Source organism: Sceloporus undulatus, chromosome 5 (assembly GCF_019175285.1).
Source record: "Sceloporus undulatus isolate JIND9_A2432 ecotype Alabama chromosome 5, SceUnd_v1.1, whole genome shotgun sequence".
Taxonomy (NCBI): domain Eukaryota; kingdom Metazoa; phylum Chordata; class Lepidosauria; order Squamata; family Phrynosomatidae; genus Sceloporus; species Sceloporus undulatus.
Window position 1 is genome coordinate 95191137 of NC_056526.1, and position 22013 is coordinate 95213149.

At 41.6% G+C, this 22013-nt stretch overlaps 1 protein-coding gene across 4 annotated transcripts in view; it reads left to right on the top strand.

Moving 5' to 3' along the window:
- TAPT1 (transmembrane anterior posterior transformation 1) overlaps positions 1-22013 on the top strand; it is a 195182-nt gene that overhangs the window by 125232 nt on the left and 47937 nt on the right. The window contains exon 1 of one of the 4 annotated variants that reach the window (XM_042470586.1): positions 7946-8070. The exons of the other annotated variants lie outside the window; for them this stretch is intronic. The gene's annotated coding sequence lies outside the window, so the exon portion shown is untranslated. Of the gene's footprint in view, positions 1-7945; positions 8071-22013 lie in introns of those variants that run through there. 4 annotated transcript variants of the gene reach the window in all.

Genomic DNA, 22013 nt, shown 5'->3' on the forward strand with positions numbered 1-22013 from the left:
ATCTAGAAAACTTCATTCAGAAATATCTCATTCAAAGTTTCTATCACATGCTCCAGTAGCTTCCAAGTGAATATTGGGTCTGAACAGAAATTCCATAGTATGGTAGGGTTCAGGGACATGTAACTCATTTTTACCACTTGGTGCTTTAGGCATAATAGAACTGTGTCTTGCTGCAAAGGAGCATTCACCGTGGTCTGCACCCATTTGGCTAGTCCTCCCACCACATACCTTTTATAAACCAGGTAGGATGGGGGTGAAGCACACAAGAAACCTCCCTTGAAGATCCAATCCACATTTTTGGACTGTTCATACTGGAAAGTATCCACTGTCAGTAGACAAGCAGGGATCAAAGTTACATCAACTGGTACTGTACCAAGAATTTTCATGCTTAAAGCCAAACTACACAGGGTGCTTGCTGCATCACTTAGAGCTGTGTAAACTTTATAAAAGGAACTTATAAGAAGATGATTAACTTTGTTTGACTTGCAAACCAGGATAAATAAAAGGTTAAGCACTGTTCTAATGGAGTAAGAGGTTTTCACTTTGGGTTGTACATACCACTTCATACTGAAGGAAGAAGCTGACACTGAATGACCTGGGCTTAATCTGCACTGCAGAAATAATGCAGTTTGACGCCACTTTAATTGGCATGGCTCAGTGCTATAGATTTCTGGGGCTTGAATTACAGGCAGTGAAAGATATTTGGCCTTCTTTATCACAGAGTTCTGGTTTCACAAGAAGTTATACATCTCAGGAATCCACAGCATTGAACAATGGCAATTAAAGTGGTGTCAAACTGCATTATTTCTGCAGTGCAATGCAGTGAAACATTCTTCCACATGGAAAAGTAGCTGTCAGACATAAAAGTTCTAGACCAGACCTGCACAACTTAGCAATAGGCAGGGGCCTAAATTAAAACAGGTTGGCTTCTTTGGGCTTTTTGGAAGAAGGCTGAGCAGGAGAGGAGCCTTGGGGATAAGCCTGAAGCCACAGGCTGCTGCAAATGGCTTGATGGGGGGTTGTATGTTGTGCAGGCCTGTTCTAGACTAACGTAATATGTTTTCCATGTGAAAGGATTTTGTTTTATTTTATGAACTTTTGATTAGGTGCACTCATATTTTCAGTGGACAGAGGTGCAGTCCAGAATTAACTTACAGATAATATATATAAAAGTTAAATTACAATTGCTAGCATTGACTGGAGTAGACTTATTGAAACATCGGGATGTATATATAGGTTAATGATACAACAGTTGATTAAATGGGTCAGGCATTTTTGGACAAGTAATTGGAATGTAGGCAATGGTGGATCAAAAGAGGTGCTGGGCATGTGGTTCACTATAGGTTCAAAGCATAACGGGAAGCAATGGCACACTCCCTGCTCCCTCATTGAGGCACCAGAAAATGGAAGCTTAGCTATGAGCAAGGCGAATTGAAGCAGCAGACACTGGCAACCTATCTCAAGGCAAGCTGATCTCTCCCCTCCCTCGCCTCTCCTGAGTGTAAGTCAGGCAATGGAATTTCCTTGAGCGAGGCAGAAAAGAAGGGTAGAGAGTGTGGGTCAGGCCATAGTAGGTGTCACTTCCTTTTGAAAATGAAACCATTCATTCTCAAAAAACATCATTATGCTAGTCTCTGTTGCAGCAGAAGGAAAAGTAGAGGTGGAGAAAAAAAAAGGATCCTAATAGTTCCTTTGAGACTGATTATATTTTAGCATGAGCATTTGTGGGTAACAATCTACTTTCTCTGTCATTACATATGAGGAAATGAATTGATATCCCCAAATGCTCATGCTAAAATATAAATCAGTTACTTTTAAAGGAGCTGTAGAGTCCTTCCCCACCCCTCTTTTACTTTTCCTTCATCCTCAAATGGGAGTTATAATTTTCCTTATTCAGCATCTTTTCTTCCCTGCAGAACGTGAGTACGGTGGAGATTTCAAGAGTTGGGGAGAGGTATTATCCAAGGTCATATTGTAGGACTCCCATATGACTGGATTGGACAAAGAAGATTATTTCACTTGTACTTCTCCCGAGCTGGGCACAGGCTGGATATGGGCAAAAACTGCTTAAAAATGGATGTTATTTCACACCTCCGTACCCAGCACGGAGACATAGCATATCCAATCTGACCTTCACAAAGAACGAGAAAGCCCTGTTCTCTGCTAAGATCAAAGTGGGTATGCAATGCCTCCAAGCTAGGCACGGAAGAGTGCGCTAACATCCATTTTTAAACGGTTTTTGCCCATACCCAGCTCATGCCCATCTTGGGAGAAATACAAGTGCAATAATCTCCAAAAGTCCAAAACACACTGCAGAAATAATCCAGTTTGACACTGCTTTAACTGCCCTATCTCAATGCTTGGGATTCTGGGAACTTTAGTCTTGTAAGATATTGAGCCTTCTCTGTCAGAGATCCCTGGTGCCACAATAAATTACAACTCCCAGGATTTCCTAGTAATGAACCAGGGTAGCTAAAACACTCACACTGGATTATTTCTACAGTGTGTTTTGGACCTAAATCCAGATTATAGGCATTCTACCCAGTATCCATTAGAGCCATTAGCTAGCCTGGATTTTAAGAGTTTGCTTTTGAAAAGTAAGAACAAAATACCCATGATCTAGTTAGTCCATTTACAGGGGCAGAAGAAGGAAAAACTGAGAAATTGATCACACAACCAAACAAGATATTTTGACAACTGTCAGTGAATAGAATATGAAAAAGAGAAAACTGAGCAGAACCAAAGCCTGTTGGAGAATTTGACCTAGGATCAAAAAACAAACAAACAAACAAACAAAAAACAAGCAGGAGAGCATTTGATTGAATTTTGTGAGTGTAAGTGTGAATGACCCCTTAGCCTTGCTGTAAGTATGCTGTAAGGGAAGGGGGCAGAAAACTCAATAAACCTTCCTTGTCATAACTAGTTTGAGGTTTTAAGGGGTCTTCTGTATTGTCACCACAGGGCAATGACTGGTGGCACTGAATGGGAAATCCACAAGAAGAAAAGGGAAGACACATTTCCAAGTGCTCGGTGGATTTCTGTATTTTGGAAAAAGTCTAATGCATTTCAGCCTATTTATATTTCAGTGGCCTTCTTCAAGGGCTACATAAAAACATAAAAATAAATTTAAATATAGAAGGACAAGCCATAATTATATAATAATACATACATAATACATCATAACACATATCGTTCTAATATTTGTATACTGCTTAAAGCCCTTACATACTAATATGAACTTTTAACTGCAGGAATTCCTGGAGCCAAAAATCTCATTCCATTTGCTGGACAAAAAGCAAACACGTGAACTAGGCTCGAGTTTTTTTTATTTATCCTGGCAGTTGGTCAGGAAAAGATGTGCAGGGAGGAGGAGTAGAGAGATGGTCTTCAAGGATACATTCTGCAACTGGGGTAGAAAACGTTCTGAGTACATTTACAAAAGTGGGAGATGATCAAGTACTTCATTCAGTCCTCCCAGAACCAAAGATTTTGGTAAAGACAAAAAAAAAGGGTACTGTTATATTTAGTTTGGAATAAAAAGAAGAGAAAACATACTTTTATAAAAGTTGTAACAATAATGGTAGCTAATCCAAGGGGAAAGAAACAACAACAGATGCCAGCGGGATGCCAGCATGAAATGTAACCTTCCATACTCTGAATAATAATTTATTTAGAAATCTTCTGAGATTGGGTGAGCAAAGGAAACTGAGTACATGGAAAGCCTCAAATAATTCAAGATGGTAAAAGCAAACAAATAAACAAACCAAGCTGATAAAAGAGTTTCAGAACTATACTCCAAGGTTGGTGGGTGCTGTGAACACTTTTTATCCCTATGCACCCACAAGATGTATCCCTGGCCCAAAATAGGCCAAAAATTGCCAATTTTTCTAGATGTGACTTTCAGGCCTGGCCTGGGGACATGCGTTATGAAAGAAACACGGCTCTGTCTTGAGGTGCAAAAAGGAAGCTGAAAAGAATCTGGAGATAAAGGGGAACTATCAAGGGAACAGAAAATGTGCCGAGGTATTGAATTTCCCCCATTTTTTTACCATAAAATGCAAATTGGTTGAATAACACAAGGGCAGATGAAATTGATGAAAAGGGTTTTAAAAATATATGTATGTATCCTAGTTTCTCACTTCTACAGGTTCAGTAAACTGGTGCTGGCTAGGATATGGAAAAGACTACTTCATATGCTGAGGAAGTGATGCAAATTTCATGTTAGGAATTACTAGGAAAATTGCAAATACCAAATGCTTTCTCTATGCAACCACATTTCTGTTGCCCCATTTCAAAAAGGACTTTGTAAAGATAGAACAGGTGCAAAATGGTGACAGCAGAATTTAAAAGAGGCTGGAGCAACTTCTATATAATGAAAGGCTCAAGAACTTTATTTCAGAAAATAAGGTATCGAGTGATAAACATGAAAGCAGTTTATAAAGTTAAAAAATGGTATGCGAAAAGTGGATAAAGAGAAAACTATAGTTCAGTGACCCAGTTTGTTGGGTATCGTATCATGGGGTTTTCTTGGCAAATTTCTCCACAGTCAGTTTGTCATTGCCATCCTGAAGCTGAGAGAATGTGACTTAACCAAGGTCAATCAGTGGGTTTACTTGGCTGAGTGGAGATTTGAACCCTGGTCTCCAATGGAGATTATCAGAGGAAGGATAGACCATCCCTGTCCCATCATGTTCCTGTCATATTCCTTTCCTTCCTGTTCTGTCCATATTCCTGTCATGGGAAGGACTTCCAGATGGGATTCGCGCTTAACTTGTCTACGAAGCGTGAATGACAGTGATCGCACTAAAGGCTTTCAGATGAAGTCAAGCAGATCCCACCATTAACCTGTCATTAAAGCGACATTGGCTGGCATTTTGCATTCATGGAAGTTCGCGTGAATACAATGCCGCTTTAATGACAGGTTAATGGTGGGATTGGCGCTATGATTTGAAAACCTTTTGTGCCATCACAGTCACAGACAACTTAAGGATGGGATAAAGATGGGGAGCGATCCCATCCCTATCCCATCCCCGGGTCAAAATCTCCATAGTCCAATGCTCAAACCACTATGCCACACTGGTTCTCACTACCTAGTTAAACATAGGGAAAAATCTATTAGTGCTGCTCTTGGTTATAGCTAAAGGGAATTTAAATGTTCAGACTGGGGCAAAGTGTCATGGAATATGAATTTCTAGTAGCGAATAGCATGGTAAAATTTATTGTCTTCTTTTTGTAAGAAGACATAGTGAGCTGCTATTAGAAACAGAGCTGTCTTAAGTGAATCTGATTCAAAAGGGCTCTTTTTGTGTTTGGGTGGGAAATAGGGAGATTGGTGGTTTGTTTGCTCTTAGAGATGGGAACATGCAAAGAGAGTAGATTTATTCGCTAAATGTTGCTGAGAAAGGGGTCACTATTTGGTGGAGAAAGAAAGGCTGCTGCCACATTGCAGATATCCAATTTGACACCACTTTAATGTCTATGGATCAATGCTATGGAATTCAAGGATTTGTAGTTGGTAGGGCACCAGAGCCCTCGTCAAAAAAGGCTAAATACCTTACAAAACTACAAATCCCAAAATTCTACAACACCGAGCCACAGCAGTTAAAGTAACGCCAAACTGCATTATTTATGCAGTGCGGCAGCAGCCAAAACAAGGAAAACTAGCAAAGAATGCCGAAAAACAAATCAGGAAGATAAAGACGTAGTATAGTTCTCCCAAAGTTAAACTTCAGTGTGATTTGAATTTTACAGTCCTGCTTTCTAGTGAATATCTAGTGACAGCTATCTTCAGATATCTGAAGGGTTGTCCCACGAAAGGGACTGAGCTTATTTTCTGCACCTTCAAAGTATGAGTCAGCACAAAGGGTTTCAATTACTGTACAAGAAAGGAGATTTTGACTAAGTACTAAGAAAGACGTTCTGATAATAACAGCTGATTGCCAGTGGAATAGACTCCCTGAAAATGGTTTTGAAAGAGAGGATTTGGAAATGGCTCTGCTACCACATTAGTATCTCTTAATTTTGGAGAAAGCTGCAGTCTGTTTGTTACTTGTTTACTCAAAAGTAAATCCCATTGTATACAGTGACCTTCACTGCAGCAGTGAGAAGGTGATAGTGGATGTAATACGTATTTTTGTGTGATGACAGAAAATAATTCAGAAAATTTAGGGTAAAACAATGATCACCCTGAAATCAAAATCCATTTTTATCAGAAGATTTTGGAGAGGAGCGGCCAATGCATTTAACTGTGCTAATATATAAAATGGTATCAGTGTGGTGTAAGGTTTGCACGTTGGACTAGGACACTGGGAGACCAAGGTGTGAATCCAGGTGCAGCTTTGGAAACCACTAGGTCAAGCCTCTCAGCCTCAGAGGAAGGCCATGGCAAAGCTCCTCTGAAGAAATTGCCAAGAAAACCCATGATAGGTCCGCTTTAGGGCTGTCATAATTCCAAATGACTCGAAGGCACAAACAACAAAATCTTGGAAACTTCCATGCAGTAAAGAGGCATGAGCCAAAAGACAAAAGGTGTAGAACAAATTGTTGAACACTCGAGTGGAAAAATCCAAAGATATAGCCATCGCGTCTGTAGAATCTGTAGGGAGAGGAGAAGTAGACCAAATGCATCTAAGGAAGTAGACTGAAGTCTAGGAAAGCTCATGCTGCCAACTTCTTTCTTTCAGTTAACTCTTAAAGGTGCAATGAGATCTCTCTACAATGCATACTGACTCCAGTGGAAAGTGTGCACTTGCTGTTTCCCTTTTGTAAATGTATTTTCCTTCTGTTGGCCTTTTCCGAGACCTTTGTTTTGTCATGGTTTAGGATTAATAATAATAATAATAATAATAATAGGATTTATTTATATATATGGACCTTAAATGTCCTACATTTTGGGCTGAGTTTTGTCCTGCAGTTGTCCTACAGTTTGGTGTCGAATTTGTCCTACATTTTGTCCCGGTAGTAGTGGGACAATTACGGCAACCGCCACACACGGTGCTTAAAGAGGGACCAAACCGGATTAGGTCTGGAGTGTGGAAGGATGTTGGATTGGTTTTTGTGGTTTTTGCGGCTGTGGGCCACGTTGTGGAAGAGTGTATTCCTGACTACCAGTTCAGTGCGTCAACAAACGGCCATTCCCAGAATTCCACAGCATTGCACCAAGTGCTTAAAGAGGGACCAAACTAGATTAGGCTGGAGTGCGGAAGCACCTTTGGATTGTTTGTGTGGGTTTTTCGGGCTATGTGACCATGTTCTGGAAACGTTTATTCCTGACGTTTCCCTTTGGCTTGTTTAGGACTCCAGTTCAGTGCTTCAACAAACTACCATTCCCAGAATTCCACAGTCCTGCGCCATCATGGCGCTTAGAACAGAGGCGCCAAGTGAAACAGGAAGAGGGGGCAGAAGGAAACAATAACAACCCAGGAGGGCTGGTGGTGGTGATCAGCCACACACGACACAGAGTAAGGGAGGAGGAGAAAAGGCCATTGTTGGCTCAGCGCGAGCTGAACTACTGCCAGAGAAGGCTGGGCTAACAAGGGCTGTATCATTTCGGGGGCCTATGGCAGCGGCGCCTGTGGGAGGAGGAGAGAGGCGGCGCGGCGAGGGCGCTAGGCCTACTAGGCCTCTGGCGTTGCCATGGCAATGCCAAGATGGCCGCCAGGACGGCTCGCCGCTCGCGCGCGCTGGAGAGGTGGGCCCGGCTGGTGCGCTCCTTGTCGCGCGGAGATGACGTACTCCGGGGGAGCGCCGCCGCTGGCCGCTGCCGCTGCTGCTGGAGCCTTGTTCGCCAGCAGCACAGGACTTGGTGGCAGTTGCGGGGGGAAGATGGCGGATGCGCCGCCGCCGCCGTGGGAACGGGGATGGCTCGCTCCTCCTCCGGAGCCCGGGCAGCGGAGGAGCAGCTTCACGGGCGGGAATCGCGGTCCACTCAGCCATCGCCGGCGAGATCTGCCCCTCCTTCCCCTTCTCCAGTCTGGGGCACCAGCAGCAACACCAGCAGCAGCAGAGGACCGAGACCCTGGGCTTCTACGAGAGCGATCGCCAGCGGCAGCAAGCGCCGAGGGCCCTCAGGTGAGGCGGGAGTGCCTCTGGGCATGTGCAGAGCGTCGTCGCTCCAAGGTGTTGTTGTTCGTTACTGTGCTGAATGCATTCACATCGGAGAAAAACCTGGTTTGGAAGCGCTTAACTCTTTGTCTCACTCTTTGCTATGGAATTCGGGAGTTGGAGTTTGTTGTGGGGCCCAGAGCGGAGCGGAGCTCTGCTCTGGGCCCCACAACAAACTCCAACTCCCAGAATTCCATAGCCTTCAGCCAGACAAAGAGTTAAAGCGCTTCCAAACCGGGTTATTTCTCCAATGTGGATGCAGCCTTTGCCCAGCTGGACTAACTGCCTATTAGAAATTGCCTATTGCAAACGTTTAAAGCAGTGGTCCCCAAACTGTGCTCTTTCAGGGATATTTGGGGACTTCAACTCCCAGAATTCCAGACTATTGGCTGACATGGCTGAGGCTCCTGGGAAGCTGAAGTCCGACAGCTGTCAAAGGGGCACAGTTTGGGGGCCACTGGTTTAAAAGCACTAAACACTATGCTACGCTGTAGGAATAGGTTGCGGTGCCTCTGCGCCCATGCAGAGTGCATTCCATAGAATCATAGAATCATTCTGGGAACTGTAGTTTTGTGAGACATTGAGTTGGAAGAGACCCCAAGGGCCATCCAGTCCAACCCCATTCTGCCATGCAGGAACTCTCCATCAAAGCATCCCCATTGACAGATGGCCATCCAGCCTCTGTTTAAAGACCTCCAAAGAAAGAGACCCCACTACACTCAGATGGAGTGTGTTTCTTCTTCTTCATCCCTTGAAGCAGTTGAGGGTCCTCTCTTCCCCAGGAGATGGGGGGGGAAATGCTATTTAGCTCCAGATATCAGGAAAAGCACTGCAGGGATTGAAATCTGCCTGCAAAGTGTTGATCCAGAAGCCTTTGTGTCCCTATCCTGAACCTCCTTGAGTGTAAATAAGAGTCTTTGAAGAGAAACGTCCTTTACACCTGTTTTAATCTGCTCCTACTAGCCTTGTAAACAATGACAGGGCTGACCTCAGGTGCCTTGGTTTGGGTGCTTTTCCTGCCCCAGACTTGTCCTTCCTTCCTTTATCCTCCATTGGAGTTCAGTTGAGGATAGCTGAGTCCTTGGGAGCGTTTTTTCAGGTTAGTGTGACTTTTGACATAGAGCGAAAAGAGCTGAGAGTTTGGTGGAGTGAATGAGGACAGAGCCAAAAGAGGAAGTTACTTATCCTGCCCTCTCTCAAACCTATGCCACTATTCCTTTTTAAAGGATAAAGATACCAAAGTATGCTTGCTGGCATATGTGGATATAGCTAAGGAGTCTTGACAGGTCTAGAGGTCTGGCTTAAATCAGGTGTTTCAAGGGTTCCTCCCTGTTTCATGACAGCGGAATAGGTTTGACTCGAGAGCTGCTTTCTCATCGGCTCTGTTGTAAGTTTGTTTTTGGAGTTTGTTGCTGTCAACAGCTTTGAGCAATTGTTTTCTACAGGGATCTGGCCTGCGGCTGGCGTACTATTTGGCAACTCTCTTGTTAAGTCTCTCAGTATGTATGCACCAGCCATGCTCTGTAGTGTTAGCCTCTGAAGTTTGTTATGAGGCATGACAGCCGATGTAGTTATTTTGGGGGGGATCTAATTTTAGGTACCCAGGACTGAAAAAATTAGACTAGCCAAACTCGTAAAAACAAAACAAAACTATTGATGATGTATTCTAGATATGAGAAGAAGTCACAGCTAGTATGTAGGTATGTCTCTAACTAAAACATATATAAGTATCCTCTGTGTGATATTAAGTTTTCCTTCTCCTAAATTTGCAGTTAAGGGTATTCCCAAGTGCTGTCTTGGCATTGGATCTGGTATGTGCGCACACATAATATGATGTCTTATATATAGGACAGTGCGTTCAGAAGTGTATTCAGTGGAGTGCACAGTTTAAAAATGAGACTTGTCCTATTTTTAAATTGTGTTAAGAGTAATCTTTGCCGCTAGCTAGTTATTAGGGCTGCTGGTCTCTTCTATCTTTGAATCAAACAGGTAATTTTGAAGCCACTAAGAACTCAAGATCCCTCCCCACCATGTTTCAGATTTCCATCTAGGGTCTGATAAAACAGAAAACATCTTCATATCTGTATAGAGTACATGGCAGTGCCTTGGCATTGGCAACAGCTGTTAATCCAATCATATTGTAATGTTGGTGAAGGAGAATACTTTGAAGTACTCGAAAAGTACTTTATTTTGACTGGCCAAACAGAGACAGAAGCATTGTTTTATCACATGTTTCCAAACTTATTGTTTCCTGTTTCCTTGACGCTGAAAGTGCAGTGAGACTATTGAATCAAACTGTTGAAATGTATTGTCAGACTGCTACTTTATATTACTAGTGGGTTGAGTGTTGGACTTTAACTCTGAAGACCAGGGTTCAAATCCATGCTCCGCCAGTGGAAATCCACTTGGGCAAATAAAGCTCTCTCAGCCTCAAAGGAAGGCAAAGGTAAACTCCCTCTGAACAAATCTTGTCAAGTAAATCCTGTGGTAGGTTTGCCTTAGGGTCACCATAAGTTGGAAACTACTTGAAGGCACGTAACAAAAAGCCCCGTTTTCCTCCTTGTTCTCTGTCTAGTTTTATAATAGATTAGACTACTGCAATGCACTCTATATGGGGCTGTCTTTTAAAAGTGTTCGGAAGCAGCAGCTAGTGCAAAATGCAGCAGCCAGACCCGTGTCAGGTGTGCATTTTAGAGACCATGTAACGGTACAGATCTTGCAAGAATTGCACTGACTTCCAGTTTGCTTCTAAGGTCAGTTCAAGCTGCTAGTGTTGCCCTAAAAAGCCATAAATGACTTGGAGCCAGGATAACTGAAAGGTTGCCTCCTCCCATGTGAACTGCCATACATTTGAGATCTTCAGAGGAGAACCTGTTGTGTGTCCTAACACCACATGAAGTTAGTTTGGTGGGTACACGTAACAGAACTTTCTCTATAGCAGCTTCTCCCTGCCCAGAGAAGTTAGCTTGGCCCCATCTCCTTTAAGCTTCCAGGGGACAGCCAAAACAGTCCTGTTCCACATGGCATTCACAATTTGAAATTGCTGTTTTAACTTTAAAGAATTGGTTTTAGACTGTTTTTAGAAACCTTTAAAGATTATTTTAATGTGTTTTTAAAATTGGCTTTTATTTTTTTATCACCTTGGGAGCCTTTGTGGCCTGGAAGGCAATAAGAAATATAGGGCCCAAACAGACAGGCCAAAATAAAGCTGCTTCGGGTCACTTTGGAGCAGTGGTTCCCAACCTTCCTAATGCCATGACCCTTTAATACAGTTTCTCATGTTGTGGTGACCCCCAACCATAACATTATTTTCATTGCTACATGCAAATATGTGTTTTCCAATGGTCTTAAGTGACTCCTGTGAAAGGGTCATTTGACCCCCAAAGGGGTCCCGACCCACAGGTTGGGAACCACTGCTTTGGAGGTATGCTATTTAAAGGTTGCTAAAACATACAACGTTGTGAGTGCGCCATTGGCGTACTGCAACATCGTAATTGCATCGCAAGAAGAACCCGCTTTTTGCGGGTTCTTTTTGGTCCGTGGGGAAGTCCCATGGAGGCTGCGGCTTCCCCATGGACCAAAACTAGGTGCCGGGAGACCATCCTTTTTGGACGGTCTGTCCCACGCCAAAGTTTATGTTAAAGAAGTAATTCCCGGGAACACATCTACTTTGTTAACTGAGGTACATTTGTATTATGGTACAAGTTGGGTATTCCAAAATTTCTTGTTGTGCCTTTTCATATGGATAACACTGTAGGAAGGCCTACATGACGTTATTGATCAGTTAGTTTGATTAGAGATGTATATAGTTTTAGAATAAGCAAAACAATGCTGAGATGGCTAGCCTGTGTTCTGTAAAGGCCAGCATTACATTGCTCTTGAAAAGGATACGATTGCAACAATTTTGGAAGCAGGAATTGAAGAAATAAAATTTAAATTAGCCATATTGATGACCTTATTCATATTGTCTCTGGCTGTGTGACAAGTGGATTGACAACAACCAGAACAAAGTACAGGTAAAATCAGAGGATACATATCATGTTTTGGAACATCTCGTGGTTTGGAGGGTCCACAGCTAGCCCCACCCCATATAAGTTAATGTTGGTGACTACATGGACAGGCGCTGATGTAGACGTGCAAATGTTGCCATCCATAGAGTTATATGGACTTTTAATTCTGCAGTATTTTGTATCCCAGGGAGTACCAAACCCCCACCGATATAGAGGGCTGATTGTATTTATTTTTTTTTTGAGTTATAAACATCCTCTCCTTACTGTCAGTGTAAATTAGGAGCAGAAGGAACAGCACCTAAACCTGCAATACCTGTTTATCCAGGCTTCTATAATTTTGCTTGCCAGGGTAAGTGCACCACCACCCTATGATTAATATGATGAACAGCAGGCTTTCTTTCCTCTTTTGATGCTGCCAAAAAGGGTGGAGATTGCCCTAGCTGCTGTCTCATGATCATTGATCCCTTCCAGCTGCATGGTCAAGAGGAAGGCTGGAAAGTGTTGGACGTTTTGGAAAACATACCGATAGTAACTTCCCTTGAGTGTCCAAGCTAGCAATTGCACAGAACTGAGACATTTCCTGGATTGGTTTAAATGCATTTTCCTTTCTCAGCAGGAAGCGAGTCAGTGGCTGAGAAGCGCCCCAGTTTACCTTTGGAGGGAAATTTGGAGGGAATTGTTCAGTAGCCTCCAAGCCAGCAAACTCCCCTGTCTTTCTCACAGGAAATGTGGGTAGAATGCTTCTATTCGAGAGGAACATGGCAACCACAATTTTTGGTTTGAATAATTAAGACCATCAAAAAATTATAGGCCTCTGTGTTTACTAAAGGTGGCAATGTTGTAAGATCTTTGCATCTAACCACTAAAGAGTGTTGGAAAGTTGGAAATGTTTTCACTGTTGCATACGTTTTAATAAAGGTATTGGATTTTTTCTTATAAACTAATATATAGTTTACATCATAAATTAATGTCAAATAAATTAGAAATAAAAAGATTGGCATGTCATCTAAACAATAATTTATTCTTGAAAATATTACCATCTTCAGTTCCTTTCTCTAGTCAGAATTAATTTTCCAAATATTGTTCTTTTAATGTTTATTTTTATCTTCATACCCTTTTATGGAGAAGTCTTGCAGCTATCCTGTCCTCAAGTTGTTCAGTATTTTATAAGTTAAAAGCATGGTCTTTATTTGATTATACAGTGGACCCTTGTTATACGCTGGGGTTTGGTTCCAAGATCCCTCGTGGATAACAAAATCTGTGGATGCTCAAGTCCCATTAAATACAATGGATAATAGAATGATGGCCCTTATAAAAATGGAAAATGAAGGTTTGATATTTGAAATTTATATTTTTTTTGAACATTTTCAAACCATGGATGCTTGAATCCGTGTATAAAAAATCCGTGTATAAGAAGGGCTGACTAGTAGATTCCATAACATGTCGTAACAACAGTGGATTGTCTTGTTGATATTGTGGCCCAGCCAGATGTTTTGGAAATCATTTCTAGCAAACTAATGAAACAGCATGTTTCTGACAGTGAAAAATAAATGGCCTTTAGTTAGACTGAAGATAAATTTGAAGCTAATTAATAATTTCTTAGCAGCCAACAAAGCAAAATACACTTGTCCCTCGCAGTTTGCTGACTTGGTGTCTGCGGTTTTCATCCTTCGCGGATGGCAAGCTCAGAGGAGCAGAGTGGTGTGTGCGTCCGAGGCATGCACATAGCCATTATAATCAATGGGGACTTTAGTATTTGCGTTTTTTCTGATGGAGGGGGGCAGAACAGATCCCCCAGAAATCGAGAGGGATGTGTGAATATTTGAAATAAGTTTCACATCCTTCTAGCTTTGATTAACTTGCTTAGTGGCACTCCTTGACTTAGTTCAGCTTAACAATAGGACTTACTGGTTCAATCACACTTCGATTTGCTCTGATCAACTGTAGTTCAGAAAAAATTCAGAACCATTCTGTTAAAGTAAGGGAAGTGACAGGAGCATAGAAGCACTCTGCTTCCTCAAATTAAAGGTTTGACAAACTTGGGCCATGACATGAATATTACTTTAGTTCATTTTATTGGTAGTTAAAATATGCTGTGCTTAAGCATAGTCAGACATGTATTGTTGGACTTTAAATACTGGGTGCAATCCCGTGATTAGGAACATTAAAGAGAAGGGTGTTCAGGAAGGATGGAAGTTTCTTAAAAGGGAGATACTGTATTGAAGGCAGAACTTCAGATAGTTCAAATGAGGAGGAAAAATGGGAGGTATCTTAAGAAGCCAGAATGGATGACTAAATATCTCTCAACTGAGCTAAGTTTTAAAAGGGTTATGTATAAGAAATGGGAAAAGGCAGGAATCACCAAAGAGGAACCCCTCTAAATAAATAGCTAGCATCTGTAGAGAAAAGTTAGAAAGGTTAAAGCAAAGAATGAGCTCAGGCTTGCTAGAATGGTTAAGATTTTTGGTTGGGTCTGTAGGAAAAGGACGAAGAAGAAAATAGTAGGGCCATTGCATGGAGAAGATGTCAAAATGGTAATAGGGACAAGGCAGAAATGTTCAACCAAAGGAAGATGGTGCTCAACCTGAGGAAAATGGAGCAGATGATGCAGCAGTGGAAATGCAGCACAGAATAGGTAAAGAGGTAATACAGGAATACTTCGTCAGTCTAATGAATTCAAGTCTCCAGAGCCAGGTGAACTACATCCAAGGGTGTTAAAAGAACTGGTAGAAGTGATCTCAGAGCCACTGTCAATAATCTTTGAGAGTTCCTGGAGAAGAGGAGAAGTCCCAGCACTATTAGAAAGATTAGAAAGCTGAGCCCAAACTATCAAAATGAATTTCAACAGGGAGAAATGTAAGATACTACACACAGGCAGAGAAAACTGAAATACACAGATATAGGATCAGTGACACTTGGCTTGAAAATGGTACATGTGAAAGGAATCTAGAAGTTCTAGTAACTGCACAAGTTAAATGTGAGTCAACAGTGTGATGGGGCAGCTAAAAAAACCAATACAATTCTAGGCTTCAGCAATGGAAGTATAGCGTCGAAATCAAGGGAAGTAACAGTACCACTTTATTCTGCTTTGGTCAGGCCTCACCTGGGGTCCTGTGTCCAGTTCTGGGCACCACAATTCAGAAAGGATGTTGATAAGCTGGAGCATGTCTAGAGGAGAGCAACTAAAATGGTGGGAGTCTGGAAACCATGATTTAGGGAGCTGGGTATTTTTAACCAGGAGAAGAGAAGATTAAGAGGTGATAGCCCTGTTTAAATATTTGAAAGGATTTCATACTGAAGATGTAGCAAACTTTTTTTTCTGCTGCTCCAGAAACTAAGACACGGAGCAACAGAGGCAAACTACAGGAAAAGAGATTCCTCCAAAACATTAGGAAGAACATCCTGAAAGTAAGAGCTGCTCAACAGTGGAATACACTCCCTTGGAGTGTGGTTTAGTTTCTTTCTTTGGGGGTTTTTAAACAGAGGCTGGATGGCCATCTGTCAGGAGTGCTTTGATTGTGAGTCCCTGCATGGCAGGGGGGTTGGACTGGATGGCCCTTGAGATCTCTTCCAACGCTATGATTCTATGAAAGACAAATCACAATATTTCAACCTGTGTTATAGAGTCTCATATCTAGGAATATGAGAATATTCTCATTCTTGTAGGAAGAGTGCGATATAAATCTAAAGATAGGCCTGTTACAGACAGCCAAAATAAAGCTGCTTTGAGTCACAGTAGAGGTATGGTGTTTCAATGATGCATGCATGCTAATAGTCCTGAAGTCGCACCAAAGCCACGCTCTAACCCTAAGGACTGGAGCGTGGCTTTGGTGCGACATCTGGACTCTTAGGACGCACACATCATTGAAACACCATACCTACACTGTGACTCGAAGCAGCTTTATTTTGGCTGTCTGTAACAGGCCGTAGAAATGGAAAGTTTTATTCAGAGCGTGCCAACCCTATCTTGTAGCATTTACACTACTTTGGGCAAATTTTCTGCACCTTCAGCCTTTCTGCTTTTAAGTTACCTGAGATATTAATGTTTCAAAGAATTCTCATGGAATTCTTTATGACTGTTGATTCACAGCATAATCCTAAGTATGTTTACTCAGAATTTGGTCCAGTGTATTCAGTGAGGTATGACAAATACACATAAGGTCATAACCCTTAATTGGTGTGGAGCGAGAGAAAGGTGGGCTATAAATGAATAAAATAGAACTTGATTACCCTATGAAGGAAAGGCATCAGGTGTTTAAATTTGTATTTGTATTATATTTGTATTTCAGCTTTCCAATTGTCAGTATTCATGGCTTTATTGTTACAAGTAATCCATTATTGGTTATCTTTCTTTCCTTGCTACCAGCGTGTACCAAACCGTATATCTCCTGTGGTCCAGGAGTCTGGAAATAATGCATACTTTCAGTAATGAGAATATTAAAATAATTAAATAAAATAAATTGAGAAATAAGTTCTGTTCTTGGTACTTGTAGAAAAACTAAGTACAGTGTGCCCGCATCATGATCATACACGTACGGCAAGCCTAGGGGGACAAAATGGCACGCATAGCCATTATTTTCAGTGGGGCTTAAACATATGTTTTTTTCCTTTATGCGAGGAGGGGGGGGGGGGTCTGGAATGGATCCTCCATGTATGGGATGTACCCACCATGCTAGTTTGCACACTATATGGTTATCAGTACTGGGTTCATTATGAAATATACTCTCAAAAACAAGCTACAGTTAACTTTGGTTCCCTGATTAATGTAAATATTTGGTACGGATTTTTCTCATTACTGTTTTAAAATATCACACCTAGTACACACTTAATATTTGGCCTGCTCTTAAGAACATGGGCATGTAAATGGGCGGCATGTTGTTCTTCAGCTGTAGAAATCTGGTTGTGAGCTTTAGTAAGAGAAAAGGGCTGTTTGGGGATGTTAATATACTTTTTATTTTTAAAAAAAAACATTAATTTTCTAATTATGTTTATGACTACACAAGCAATTAATCCAAGATTCCGCCCTCTTAATCCACTTCCTATTTAAATGGCCATGAAGATGCTGGAAAAGCCCCAGACACCTGTTTTCTTGGGTGCCTTAAAAAGATGATGCTTGAGACTAAAAATACATGTAACCATTCATCTCCAGACAGCTGTTGTTTTCTTGTCCAGTTGGGCAACAGTCTCAGATAAAACAGAACCAGGACCATTAGGCACAAGGGACAGCTACAACTGGCAGGAAACAAGAAAAAAAGAGAGAGAAAGGCTAAATAGATGTATAGCCGGATAGCTGGAATACTTTTTCCTTCTTATTTCCTTCCAGCTTTCCTTCCTATTCTTGTGAAAAAACACAAAAATTATCTATATCACCAAACCTTGTAGACTTCTCAAAAGTATCAAAATAAATAGGTAAGTTTCAGTAGTAATCAGCAACCAGCAGTGCAAACAGATCTGTACATACACACACACACACATACCCCGGGTGCATCGTCTTTTGCGGTTACGTGTACAGAACCCTCTCGTCTTGAGATTTCAGAAATACAAGCCTGTGTAATGGTGATAACATGATTCAGTAACTATTTTTTGCTTTTAGCCAATGGATGCTTTCTGGCTCTCCTTCCTTTACTTAATCTTTTCAAAAAACTGGCCTTACTCCAGACACAGGGAGACTCAGCACATCTCTACATATAGCAAAGTTAGACTTGGAGTGTCACTAATGTGGAGTATTACTCCGTTAAATAACATTTGTTCAAGTATACAGTATTTGTTTAAATTTACATGTTGATGAAATATTATTTTATTTTAAAATGATACACACCTGTGATTATTAGGAAAGGGACTGCAAAAATAAAACTGTCCCTTTCTCTAGGGGTATGTCTGCACTGTAAAAATAATGCAGTTTGACACCACTTTAATTGCTGTGGCTCCATCCTACAGAATCTTGGGATTTGGAGTTTTGTGAGTTACCACCAGTCTTTGGAAGAAAAGGCTAAAGAGCTTGTAAAACCATAAATCCCAGGATCCCATAGGATAGGACTAAAGTACTAAAGTGGTGTCAAACTGCATTATTTCTACAGTATAGATGCATCCTATTCATGAAGTGCTGCATACTATTCTGGTCACTGTTCTCTCAAAAGAGGTAATATAAAGTGGAGGGGGGAGAAAGGACCCTTTCAAAAGAGCAATTAAAAGCTTAAATCCGGATGCATTTAATCAATGCTGGATAGTAAGCCATTTCATAGATATATTCTGTTGATTCAGTGGGTTTGTTTTGGTGGATTTACACCATAATTCCTGGGATATTTGAAACATCTCCCCCATCATAGAAGGTTATATTTAGGGCATTTAATTTTTTTTAAAAATGATGAGCAGGTCTAGGAAGGAAAGATAGAATTTATAAAATTATGCATAGTAGGAAGAAAATAGATATTTTTCTTCATTTCATAGTCCTAGTCATCCACTAAAGTGGAATGGTGGATTCAAAACAGACAGAAGAAAGGAGTTCCTCCCATGGGATGCAGATAAACTGGAATTTGCTCTCACGAGGTGGTTTTAAAAGGGGATTAAACAAACTTCATGGATGACCAGCCTTTAATAAGCCCCATTCTAGAGGCGAAAAAGAATGATCTATGTGAGTACGAATGGGTAGAGAAGGAGGTTGCAATAAAGTACAGTACCTAAATTTGGCTGCTGTTTAAACCTACAATTTGGGAGTGAGTACAACTGGTCGTCCATATTTGCAACTTTGGATTTTGTGGATTTGATTATTTACGGATATGATTAATATGTTCTCTCTAGGAATTTCTAGGTCCTCCAGCATGACTCTGTTGTCAACTTCTGCCAAAATCACACTGGAGGACCTAGAGGTTTTTAGAGAAACACTTCTCTAGACATTTGTAGGTCCTCCAGTGCAATTTCATGGTCAACTTCTGGCAGATCTTGACCATATAATATTTGCGGTTTTCTCACTTTCATGGGGGTCCTGTGCCCCTAACCTCAGTGAATGTGGAGGGTCCATTGTAGTCTTAATTCAGTCATCCAGTAAGCTTGTGAGGAAGGCAGATGCCCTCCTGTGTCATTACTTCCTTAATGAGAAAACAAAGTATTTGAAAAAGAGGGCCTTGTGCATCTGTGAAGGCTTTCTACAAGAGACAGGATGAAAATAAGTCATGGCTAATATGTTACTAAGGGCCCAAACAGGCAGGCTAAAATAAAGCTGCTTCTGGTCACTTTAGAGGTATGCTGTTTAAATGACACATAGATCTTAAGAGTCCAGAAGCTGCGCCAAAGCAACACTCCGGTCCTTAGGACTGGAGCGTGGCTTTAGTGCGGCTTCTGGCCTCTTAGGATGCATGTATCATTTAAACAGCATATCTCCAAAGTGACCCGAAGCAGCTTTATTTTGGCCTGTCTGTTCGGGCCCTAAGTGTTTCTTCTTTTTTCCCTTCAGTTTCTGGGAGTGACTAGTGGGCTCAGGAAGATGGCAACACTACTAAACTATTTTCAGTTTGTAGTGTTGCTTACTTTGTTTCTCTCCTCTTGATGTGCAAAACTGCTTGGTCCATGCCGTCTTCTTGCTTTCTTTCAGTAGCCCTGTCCTCCTCTTGGAATCAAGTAGCAGCTAAAAACCTTTGCAGATGGAGTGTGTGTGTGTGTGTGTGTGTGTATGAAAGAAAATTTACTTTCTGATGAATTGACTGACCAGAGGTGGACAATAATTAGTTTTCAGAAAAGTACTATGTTGTTGGAAATTCTCTTTAATGCTGTAAGGAGAAAGCCTGTCACTTGATGGATGACAATGAAAACACTGTCTACATATGTTCAGTTATATTCTTGCTAGCTAGTAGAAATAGTTTTGGCATCAGCAGCAAAGGAAGGCTATTGCCCTTAGGTACCTCTTACGTTTTTCCTAGTAGCACCTGACTTATCACTTTTTGAAATGCTTGACTAGATAAGCCTTTGCTTTGATCATATGATCTCAGTTTTTATAAATATTATTTTAAAGTAGTAAGTTCTAAATCCACCCTTCATCTGCCAAAGCAGAGGGACTCTTGTCTTTAAAGGTTAAACCCAGTGTCTTGATTTGGGCCTGGCAAAAACTGGCGACGAGTGTAGTCTTTGAAAAATTGATTGTGTGCATATCTATGGAATCATGTTGTTCTACAAAAGCTGCAGCTTAAAAATAGTTGTTAAAAGTGGCCACTAATAGAAAACTATATCTGTTCTTATAATATCACCCCCCCCCCCCAAACTGTCTGATAAAGCAAAAGAGAGTACCTGAAGAAACCATGTGAATAATAAGCAAAGCTCTAGAGAGCACAGTTTTATGCCAGCATCATTTCCATTGTTCAAGTCTTGTTTCAGGTTAACTGGAATGCTAGTCAGTTTCATAACAGCCTGTTAGTTGGCCATAGCCAACTGTTTGCTAGTTTTCTAGTCATACTTTGAAGAATCATGAATGAACCATGGAGCTGAGTGCTACCTTCTCTTTTATACGTAATTTAATTCATTATTTCTTTTTTTTAATCAAACCATGGGTTTCTGTTATTTCAACAATAACAAATAATGTTTTGAGCAATCTGTCCAAATCAGGGTTGCAAACCATTGTTTGATCCTGTTTGCAATTCTGACTGGATGAATAATTTAAATTATCATTTGATGCTGTGAATGATAATTCCCCAGTTTACCAGGAACCAGTATCATGTTTGTGTCTAATTGTGTCCAGTTCCTTTGCTGGAAATTCTCCATAGACTGACAGCTGATGGCTCATGCACTGAGGGTTGCACTTGGCGATGGACCACTAGTTTGAGTAGCAGTGCATATAGTCACTGTCAGAGATTCATTCCATGGAGTCAAAAATGCTGTTATGTAAGTGGCAGCCAACATTTTGGTTGCTTCATTTATGTAATTTTTTTAAAGTGAAAGCTGCAGTTTAGTTACATGTGCAAATATTTGAAGTTCTTTGGACTTTGCATTGGCTCAAAGGCAACAAAAAAATTGCTTAACCAAAAGTCTTGAGAGCCAATTGTTATCTCTGTAGTCTTTGGATCTGCTGCTAAATAAATTCCTGTGTTCAACCAGTACTAGGCTCATTCATTGCAACTAGTACATTCATCCTTAAGCAATAATCCACATAAAACTATGCTTAATTACTTCGGAACAAGCCAGTATATAGATCTACCTTTAAACCATGGCTTTTTTTTCTGGCTTGACCTGATATTGGCGCGTTACAGACCGCCCAAAAGCGGGCAGTCTGCCGCTGCCGTCATTAGCTGTGCCGAGAAGTCCCAGCGGCCAGACCGTGAGGCTTCCCAGCGCAGCTAAAAAGAAGCTGGCACCCAGAAGTGGCGGCGCAAGGCGTGCACTTGCGGTGTCACTTCCGCCACGCGACGTCCGGACGCTGTGCGTCCGAGACATAAAGATGGCGGCGTCCGTGTGGACGGGCGCTGCCATTTACTCTGCGCGTACTAGGGACGGGGCCGGTTAGGAAGGTAAAACTCTTCCTAACCCTAGCACACTCTTTCCTAACCCTAGTACGTGCGGAGCACGTACTAAATGGCGGTCTGTAACGCGCCATTGTTAACCATAGTTTCTTGTTTCATATATAACTGGGAATTATTGTTAACTGAATATATACAGAGTTGTTTGCCAGTATATGTGAACAGTCAGCTGCATGTGTGGGCACCTTTTAGTAAGCTAATGGCGCGTTACAGACCGCCTTAAAGCGGGGGGGTCTGCTGCCACCGTCATTAGCTACGTCGAGAAGCCCCAGTGGCCAGGCCACGAGGCTTCCCGGCGCAGCTAAAAAGGAGCGCCGAAATGGCGCTCCTTTTTGGCCTCCGGAAGTGGCACCACCATTTACTACGTGCTATGCGCGTCCTAGGAACAGGGCCGGTTAGG